General features: G+C 35.6%; 2 pseudogenes; both read left to right on the top strand.

Moving 5' to 3' along the window:
- On the top strand, window positions 1-768 carry LOC120331325 (3-oxoacyl-[acyl-carrier-protein] reductase FabG pseudogene; annotated as a pseudogene).
- A 6,160-nt stretch (window positions 769-6,928) lies between these two features.
- LOC120331808 (3-oxoacyl-[acyl-carrier-protein] reductase FabG pseudogene) lies at window positions 6,929-7,917 on the top strand (annotated as a pseudogene).
- Window positions 7,918-8,588: the final 671 nt, after the last annotated feature.

Here is an 8,588-nt window from a genome sequence, read left to right as displayed (position 1 = left end):
ATGTCCCAAGGAAGACTAGCAGATCAATGCACTATTGTAACCGGTGGTAGTAGTGGAATAGGTCGGGCGATCTGCCAAGTTTTTGCCAGGGAAGGCGCTAGTGTTGCAGTTCTGGGCCGAAACCTTCAAAGACTTTCTGAAACGATGAATACTTTGCCAACTAACCATGGAAATAAACATTGCATGATACAAGCTGATGTGGGCTCTGCTGAGCAAGTAGCAAGAGCTTTTGAAGAAGCAACGAGACAGATGGACAAGAAGATCACAATCCTTGTAAATAACGCAGGGATACTGAGAAGTGATTTTGTTGATGAACTCAAAGAAGACGTTTTTGATGAAATGATGAAAATAAATTTGAAAGGACATTTCCTGATGGCCAAAGAATTTGTAAAATCACTATCGGAAGTGGACAAAACTCAAGAATTTTGTTGCATAGTCAATGTATCCAGCCTAGTTGGCATTAGAGGTTTCCCATTATATGCTGGATATTCCGCGACTAAAGCTGGAATAATTGGGTTGACGAAATGCATCGCATCAGAATATTCAAAACACAAAATCCGCTGTAATGTTGTTGTGCCGGGAGTGATTGAAACACCTATGATTGATATTGTAACTGAAGATGATAAAGCTAATGCTATTGCGAAAATACCAATGCAAAGATTTGGTGAACCCAAAGAAGTAGCAAATGCCTGTTTGTTTCTGGCATCAAATGAAAGTTCATATGTCAATGGGGCTTGTTTGGAAGTTACAGGCGGATTGTTGGCATGAACAAATTATTTCATATTTTTGGACACGTAGTGGACATAGCGATCATTTCAATATTATGTTGTAGTTGTTCTTGTTGTTTGACACGTTTTTAAAAAGTCGCTTTTCTCTTTGATTACTGGACCAATTGCTTTGAAATTTTCAGTGGTTAAAGATAAAAATTTCCTTCAGAAGGCTATTACTTTTTTTTTTCTTTCTACGACGTCATCAAAATTATTGCCATCAGGTGACGCTACGTGTCTATATATTTGAGCATAGCTCTCTTGTTATTTTGGGATTCGTTCGGCGAGCCAATCTATGTTATATATATATATATCTAATTTAACTCATTGCTTACAATTTTAAATTATGCTCTTATTATTAATTCCTAGTTGCTTATATAAAAAGCTTCAAAATCACAATTTATATAAGCAAATAACAGTATCAAGCGAATACTGCGTGTTTACTATGCTATTGCGATTAACATCACAAATCATGAAGTATTTGAATGTAGTTCATCATTTATTGAGCAAAGGATTGAATATTATTTGGTTTATGGCAAGAAGAATTTACATGAATCTTGTGAACGCGAGGATCTATTGGTTAATTAAAGCATCGAGCTTGTATCACTTGTTGCTTACCACTTATGTTAAAGGACGTTTTCTGCGTTATCGTACATTAAAAACAAATACAGACCAAGGCTAGAAGATCTTCAGTTTTCCGTCTCTCAAATTTGAATTGAAATCACAGTGTTGTGCTCTAAACACAGATCCTATAATACTCATTAGGCAGAATAGTGCAAATATTTACAATTTTATATGCTGTGCTTAATTATGTAGATGAAAGCCTAACCTTCAATTTCCCATTCTTGCCATTTTTTTCATTAGCCTATGCTCTGTACTTTCCTTAATTTGATCGCTGCTCAGCAAGTAAAAGCTTTGTGGATCGCGTTGTTCGCTTTGCACAAGCTAGCTATTAGGGTGTTGAAACGTCAGTGGTATAAATAGGAAATTGGTCCTAGGTATAGTCTTTGCAAGGACATTGGAATTGCTTGCACGAACTAGATTAAACAAAATTGAAAACTCGTTTGGCGGGCCCCACACTATTCAAAATTGGAACTTCTTTTGGGCCGCACAATTTTTCCTTGTGTGCGCAGGTCACACATCTATGCTGTAAGATATGAAGTCTACTTAATCCCGAAAAATAATAATGTCAATGTCAGCAAACAGTTTTGAATCCAATGTGAAATTTAAAATAGGTCATTATTAATTAATGTGGTGACGTCTTTGATCATGTTCAACGTTTTTTTGCTGTCTGTTGAGGTTTCAAAAGGGCGTTTAGACTCCAATCATCTTTCAAGTGTAACGCCGTACCTAGAATATTGAAACGGCGCACAGAAAGTTTTTTCACGATATTATCATCATGATGTTACTTGTATTTTACAAACCCACTTATTTATCCGTAGAGTAAATCATGTTTCTATTAAATAACTTCTTTGGCATGAAATAAATTTTTACAGGTTCATAAGTCCGTATTCCGAATCTGGTAATAATACAGATTATATGCGGTGACTTACCAGTACCTGTATAAACAAAGCACCACATCACAGCAATCAAACAGACAAAACACGGTGGTCGCAAATTAGTTGACAAAGATATTATCGACGTATTGGAAATGTGCACCCCCCTATTCCCCCTCCTACCTGTAATGCCAGACGCTTCTTCTTTGCAAAACCAACTTATTCGATTTATCACGGTATTATAACAGCAGATACCACAGTCTACAAACATATTCACACCAAGCGAAGCATTTCGACCACAGTCTACAAATATATTCACACCAAGCGAAGCAGTACAGTACCGGTACGGTTTACCGTACCTTTAGGCCACAGTCTACAAATATATTCACACCCGCGAAGCAGTACAGTATGGTCTACCGTACCTTTAGCATCACCGCCATTCTCCGGTAACCTCGAAAAACTTGGGATTTTCGAGTAGCAACGACTTTCAGAATCCGCCGTCACGCCAACGTTCGATGGCACGTGATATGCGTCCGCAGAACGTTCAGTGACGTCATATCAAACAAAAACAAATCTCAAAGAACTAACAGAAATAATTGAAACAAATTAAAGTAATAGCCTTCTGGAGAAAAATTTCATCTTTAATCACTAAAAATTTCAAAGTAATTGGTCCAGTGATCAAGGAGAAAAGCGGATTTTAAAAATTTCAATGTCCAAAAAGTGTCAAAGAACAACATTACAACAAAACGATCGTTATGTCCACTAAACGTGTCCATTGACACTAAGTACGACACTATTCGCCATTCACCATTCCTCAAATCTTAGCAAAGCAAGGATTTTAATACGAACCACCGACGTTCGATGGCACGTGATCAGAAGACATGAAGAGGAGTGCCAGCATATGCGTTCGCAGAACGTCCGGTGACGTCATAGCAAACAAAAACAAATCTCACAGAGCCAACAAAAACTTTTGAAATAAATAAAAGTAATAGCTTTCTGGAGAAAAAGTACATCTTTAAACCCTAAAAATTCCAAAGCAACTGGTCCAGTATTCAAAGAGAAAAGCGACTTTTTAGATTTTCCACTAGGTGTCCAAAAAGTGTCAAAGTGCAACACCATAATATTGAAAGGATCCATAGGTCCACTACATGTCTAATAAGTCAATTTCACACTGGTACGGTAACTGAGCAGTACCGTACCTGCAGGCTTGATCACGCAACCGCTTGAAATAAGTTTCAAAACAGTGTTCCCATGGGTAAATTTTAAAACAGCGAAATTTTGAATGAAATATCACATTTCATAGGATCCATAGAAAATTTAAGAATAAATGAAAGTAATAGCTTTCTGGGGAAAAAATCAAACTTCAACCACTGAAAATTTCAAAGCAATTGGTCCAGTATTCGAAGAGAAAAGCGATTTTATAATGATGATGACGAAGAAGAACAATAACAACAACATAATATTGAAACCATCGTTATGTCCACTAAAGTGTCTAACAACATAATATTGAAACGATCCATAGGTCCTCTACGTGTCCAAAAATAACATGTTGGTAAATATCGAACATAGACCGTATTCGTCTAGTTATAAATTTGTGATATTTCATAATCTGTTTAAATCATAGCTGACTTCCAGTCCTTAAATTTTGTGATCATAAAATGAAACTTTTCCCAGCTACACTTGTGTTTTCAGTACAAATTGATATTTGATCGAACTCTTAAAACACCAGGACATACAAGGCCGCCATTAACGATTTTTATGAAATAAAAATACTATTTATGGAAATGCATTTTATTCACTAGTAATTTCCATGCGCATATGGAATAGTCACGGACAAACAGGCATTTTCTATTACCGCATCTATAGGTTTCACATTCACCAACAAAACCACATAGTGCTGTCATTTACTGTCTTTGACGATATGAATAATTCATTTTGCAAGAATAAAGATTAAGAATTATGTTTTCGAACGGAATTTTAAAGGAAATCCGAACCTTCCTCGGTAGACCTTTCATTTATTCTATTCAGTAAGGTTATGAAACATGACTGCAGTTCTGATCGCTTAAAATAGCAAAAATTGATATTTTTCCTACATGCATATTCAAATACATTATACATGATAACGACAAGAGTGAACGTCTTTTCAGTTGCTGATAAATGATTTCTGTTAAAAGCTTCTGCCGTTCATAGGACACGAAATATTTATGAGACACTTTGAAGCGTTTGGCTTTATTTTTGATGTTGTTATTGTTGTATTTTTGCAAAAAAGCAATTTGCTCTGCAACTAATACACCAATTCATTTTAAAATTTTATCCTTACAGATGGAAGAATATGCCACTGAGTCATGTGGGACAAATTTGCTATTTCGTTTTAATTAAAAGGGAACAATCTTTATTTCTTATTGCTAGACTGCGACTTTCGTGTGCGTGTATCCGAGCATGGCCCTCTTTGCTAATTTAAGACGCCCAAGATGCCTTTGGTGTCTTCTATATAAAATAGACAAAAATGGGTGACACGGCAATGAAATGTTTTAATAAAATTAATGTGATACTAGGTTCATGACCTCAATCCAAATGTAAATTCAAGAAAAGCCCCGTTGACATATAATCTTCCATTATATGCCAGAAACAAACAGGCATTTGCTACTTCTTCTGGTTTACCCAAACTTTGCATTGGGGTTTGCGCAACAATATTATCTTTAAAACTTTCCGGCGCACCTTCAATCATGGACAGCTGAATCATTCCTGGTAAAAAAGCATTGCAGTGGATTTTGTGCTTTGAATAAACTCTGATGCGATCTCAATGCGAATGTCCATGAAAACATAATATATATTCCGTTAAAGAAGATTACGCCGCTAAAGATTGTAATGTGCCATGCAAGATAATTAGCGCTGTTTCAATGCCAACTGACTTACAGTTCTAGAATGATTTGACTCTGAACGAGACAGAAATGATTCTATATAGATAACAGGGGTGGCCAACACGTCGATCGCCACCTCTCGAGCAGTCGATAGCGCCTGATGTTGAGTGAACTTTATTGAAATACCCCCCAAAATTGCCTCGAAACAGCTGTGTGTTTTACAACAGGAAGAATACAGTACTTTGCATGAGCAAAATACAATATACAGTTATACACATACAGTATTTAAGTCTGGGCAAGCCAGATTAAGCATAATATTACGTAAAAAATGGAGGTTTTTCCGTTGCCAAGGTTTAAAGATGAAGTGCGGAATATCGCGTGTCTAGTCTGACAAACGATCCTACAATAACTTCCGCAGTGTGCGAGAGTTTTTGTCTTACTCCAAGAGTAGTGAGATAAAATTTATTCGCAATGGTAGCAGTGGCATTAAAATGCCTAATTTGTTCTAATTCTAAGCAAGCGAAGAATCGCGTTTGAAGGAAAATGTAAATTAGATACTGAAGTTTGAGCAGTCATGTAACATTCATGGTTTGAGAATATATATTTTTCGTTGTTTGGATAATACATGGAAGGTTTCTTGGAGAATATTCAACACTCACGAATAGAAAATAAGCACCCCCTTTGTCTTAATCGTATGATTTAAATAAATCTGAAATAAATAGTGAAATATTTACTCCGGGCGCAATTAAATAATCAAATCAACAACTTAAATGGAACATAGCAAATATAAATTTTGTGTCGATTTCAATAATTATGTGCCCACAAAGACTTCTTATTGGCAGCGGTGCAATTTTTTGTATGCGTGTGTGCAGTTATCTGCACAGTCAGTGCCCATTCGTTTTTGTGTAGGACCTTATTACCGATCAGTCGATCGCGATCTATTTTGAAGATTTTAGTCGATCGCGGCCGAAAGCAGTTTGGCCACTCCTGATATATATGGATACGAAAACAAAAACGAAGCTGTACGGCTATGAAATTTTCCACAGTCAAGTAAAAAACGAAAACAATAAAGCCCACAGAAAAAAAATGAAAGTAAAAGCCTTTCAGCGACAGATACAATCTTTAACCTCTGAAACGCGATTTCTCAAATTTCGAGTTTACAAAAGTTTGTTCGATTACGAAGTAAGTACTGTATTTTGTTGTATATAGAGTTTGGATGGGAAGATCATCCATCCTGCTAATTTATTTATTTATATCTGTAAATCGAGAAAAAATTTCTTCCCGGGTTTCCCACCTTGTTATGAAAATGAAAACAGCATTGGATAATATAAATAAAAAACTGTACTGTGCTAAACATTATATGATAAATTAGATTTTGAATTCGAAATTAGATTTATATCAATCTGTCTGTTTGTTGAAAACATTGCTGCTCAAACTGTTTTTAAAAACTCAACCAAAATGACAAATTTTCGAGTCTGAAATCGTAAACTCTGTCTGAACCTCATGGACAACATTTAAATGTTCTAGTGAGTCCGATAGCTCAAATACAAACGAAAGTTGAACATTTATTCTTCCATGAAAATTTTTCCAATTTCAAAGGTAGAAACGAATTATTCAATATAACAAATCGTCCCAATCAATCAGCAATGAACAGGTACATAAAGAAACGCAGGCTCATTTTTTATAACATATAAACTTGACTCCTATATAAAATACGTAATATACGTAAGGTCTCGGAAAGCATCATTTATTAAATTATATTTTTAAAAACTAAAGAAAAAAGCAATATTTCTGTTTAAAATAAAGAGTTATATGTGAGGGTAGGCATTTAGTGGGTTTCAATCCGGAAAACACTCAATCATCTTCGTATCACAATGTCGCAAGGAAGACTAGCAGGTCAATGTACTATTGTAACCGGTGGTAGTAGTGGAATAGGTCGGGCGATCTGTCAAGTTTTTGCCAGGGAAGGAGCTAGTGTTGCAATTCTGGGCCGGAACCTTCGAAGACTTTCTGAAACAATGAATACTTTGCCAATAAATCATGGAAATAAGCACTGCATAATACAAGCTGATGTAAGCTCTGCTGAGCAAGTAGCAAGAGCTTTTAAAGAATCAACGAGACAGATCGGCAGAAAGACCACAATTCTTGTGAATAACGCAGCGATAGTCAAAACTGATATCATTGATGAATTCAAAATTGAAGATTTTGATGAAATTATGAAAATAAATTTAAAAGGATATTTTCTGATGGTCAAAGAATTTGTGAAATTACTATCAGATGTGGACAAAGACCAAAGTTTCTGTTGCATAGTCAATGTATCCAGCATGTTAGGCATAAGAGGTTTCCCATTATTTGCTGGATATTCATCGAGTAAATCTGGTATAATTGGATTAACGAAATGTGTCGCATCGGAGTATTCACAACAAAAAATACGCTGCAATGCTGTTTTGCCAGGAATGATTCAAACTCCTGCGATTGGAGGTGCGCCGGAAAGTTTTAAAGAAAATATTGTAGCACAAACACCAATGCAAAGATTGGGAAAACCAGAAGAAGTAGCAAATGCCTGTTTGTTTCTGGCATCCAATGATAGTTCATATGTCAATGGGGCTTGTCTGGAAGTTTCAGGTGGATTGTGAGGATGAACATATAACTTCATATTTTTATTTTATCATTTGTTCTGAGTGTTACGCTATGTTATGTATATCAAATATATTATCTTGTCACTTACAAGTTTATATTATCTTCTCTTTATCAATTTAACCATACTCGTTAAACTGATGTTAAAATAAAAGCCTTAAAATCAAACTGATTTTTATTTCGAAAAAGCTCTTTATATAAGCAAATAGTGGGTGTGGCGTATACCAGTCTAACGCAAATACTCCAATACTGTTTACTACGCTGTTGCAAATAAAATCAATCATGACGTCTTTCATGAAGTTTGTCATTTAAAGATTTATTGACTAAATTGCTAAATACGGATTGGTTTAGGCCGACAGAAATTTACATGAAAACATTTTTTGACGCCATGCCCCATTGTTTCAGGCATTGGACTTGGTATTACGTATTAAAAATATTATCCCTGCTTCCTAGGATGCCGCGCGGACGCCAAGCTTCCCAACCCTGGTTTAAACTCAATTGCGAAGAGCAAATTCGCCAATATTACCGGCAACTATACACCAGGACGACTCATGCGTTAGATTTTAGTCAACGAAGAACAGACTATTTGTATGTTCTACCCATTCTAGCCAAGTAATCATATAAAAACTGACAACGCATGAATTTATTCGTATCAACGTATATAAAACAAAATTGGACCTAACTTAATTATTACCTTGTCATATTTCATAATCTGTTTATATTTATCATAACTAAATGTTCGAAACTTCTTTCGTGCTTCTAGTCCGCATTTTTCATTGCGACCATAAAATGAAAATGTTCCCATATACGCTTGTGGTTATCGGTAC

Source organism: Styela clava, chromosome 6 (assembly GCF_964204865.1).
Source record: "Styela clava chromosome 6, kaStyClav1.hap1.2, whole genome shotgun sequence".
NCBI classification, from domain to species: Eukaryota; Metazoa; Chordata; class Ascidiacea; order Stolidobranchia; family Styelidae; genus Styela; species Styela clava.
Note: the sequence above shows the minus strand (reverse complement) of the source record. Positions and strands in the feature narration are given on the sequence as shown.